The sequence below is a fragment of the Arachis ipaensis genome, chromosome B10, assembly GCF_000816755.2.
Source record: "Arachis ipaensis cultivar K30076 chromosome B10, Araip1.1, whole genome shotgun sequence".
NCBI lineage: Eukaryota > Viridiplantae > Streptophyta > Magnoliopsida > Fabales > Fabaceae > Arachis > Arachis ipaensis.
The window spans coordinates 26,847,350-26,849,393 of record NC_029794.2 but is presented as its reverse complement, the minus strand read 5'-3'; the positions used below and the strand labels follow the sequence as shown (position 1 = coordinate 26,849,393).

At 36.3% G+C, this 2,044-nt stretch overlaps 1 long non-coding RNA gene across 2 annotated transcripts; it reads right to left on the bottom strand.

Moving 5' to 3' along the window:
• LOC107621735 lies at window positions 218-2,035 on the bottom strand. Of its 2 annotated transcripts, none has more exons than XR_002355913.1 (3): window positions 1,642-2,035; window positions 557-1,131; window positions 218-404 (listed from the first exon to the last, which is right to left on the bottom strand). It is a non-coding gene; the product is annotated as an uncharacterized LOC107621735 (long non-coding RNA). The 2 variants fall into 2 exon arrangements; XR_002355912.1 differs by having other exon boundaries at window positions 1,072-1,131.

Genomic DNA, 2,044 nt, shown 5'->3' with positions numbered 1-2,044 from the left:
AATTTCTATTAAAAGATAGCCAAATTATAGTGTCTTTCCCAACAAAACAGCTAAACTTCTTAACGCAAACCAACCTGAAATAAAAAAGCAGTTACATAATAAGAACAACAACAATAATAATAATATAAGACTAGTAAAAAACATTCTAATCTAGTTGTACATTCTAATAATAAAGAGAACAATAGAGTTCAAGCAAGAAAATACTCTAAACATGAAATGAAATAAAACATGGGACAATCTGATTGAAAATTTTCCAAAGTCCAATAGAGTTCAAATCAACCCAAAAAGACCTATGAACAAGAAGAAGGCTACTATCCTCCTCCAGATTGACCGAGTCCTTGAACTTCCCATACAAAATCTTCTTCAGTTCAGCCATCTGAGCAACTTGCTTATACATACATACCCTTTCAGATGAAATGAACAAAAGCACGGGTTATTAAAATGTTGATAAAAATTAGTTAACAAAGGAGTTGAATCATGTAAAATTTTTTTATTCACTAGAAAGAAAAGTGAGAGGACATGACAACAAAATAATTTATGAAGTTTTGATGTGTACTCTGATATTTATTAAGTTTTGATGTGTACTTTTATCTCTTCCAAATTCTTTCATTTGTACTTTTGTCTATTTATTGAAACTCTAATACTTTGTAAAAGTGTAAATTTTTATTATTCCCTCTCCTTCTATGCAATAATGCCCTCTTTTTTACCTACTCTGCATACATAAATTCACAGGCAATGTTAAAGAAACAAATAAGTTATCTATATAGACAAGGAATTCAACAATAAGAGTCCTCCTCCCCCATCAATTTGTTACCATTAACAAAGTTCTGATTTTAGAATAATAAATTTATAATTGGTGTAACTAAATAATAAATGGAGAAGGTCATGCATCAACTCTGGTCCCTGTTGTGTGAATACTAACTAGGCTAGATGTTCTTCATGAATTCCAAGGATTTCATTAGCACATTATGAGGGAACATAGATCGCATTTAACAGCGAGCTGTAGGTGCAGCCATAGAATAAGTATATAAACTGATTTTAAAGTTCTCTGATTTAGAGTTAAGCACTTACATATTTGTCAAAGCTGTCATATTGGCAACAAAAGGAGATAAAGATCTTGAAAGCTCCATACTTGTCAAATTTATGAAAATAATAGGAAATCATAAGTAATATCGCATTTACAGAGTACAGTAACATTGGAACTGGAAGGACAAAGTATTGTGCCAAATTAAAAACCAGCAAAAACACAACAACAAATAAAAACCAGCAAAAACACAACAACAAATAAATTAAAAACCAGCAACAATCAGCAACAATACCAACAATAAAGTAATTCAACAAAAAGAATTCAACCAGCAATCAGCAACAATACACTAATTTCAAATCTACTCCAAATTTAATTCTTCAAATCTGCTTCAAATCTGATTTCAATATCTTCCTATCAAGATCCAAAACCAGTTTATCTGTTTTCAAATCTGATTTCATACTAAATCACTTCAAAAGTTTCTTATATTATTCTTCCAAAAAAACTAATAATAACCAGAAGCAGTTTATATTATTTTTCCAACAATACCAAGCTACCAACAATACAAACAGAAGCACTTTCAGTAATTCAAAACAGAAATTAGTTAAATTACATACCTGGCTCGGTGGCTACCGCTCCATATCTGACTTGAATCGGTGGCTGGGTGGGAGGTGCTAAGTTGTGGGTGGCCAGAAACACTGCTGGGTGGTGGCGTGGTGCTGTGCTGGGTGAGTTGGTGGTGCTGTGCTACTGCTGGGTGCGAGAGTGGTGCTGGGCTGCTCACTGCTGGCTGGGGCTGGGGCTTCGTTGTACTCTGTTCGCGAGGAGGTCCTGGGAGCAGTGGGAGGAAGATTCGGAGGCGCTAGGGGGGAGAGTTCGGCGGCGCTGCAAGGTGGTGGGAGGAACGGTCTCGTCGGCGCTAGGTGGGTTCGCCGCAGGCCTCGAGAGTGCAGAAAGCGAGAGTGTGAGAAGAGAGTGACTACTGGCTAGATTTCGTTTGGGGGTAGGGTGTGGGGGTAA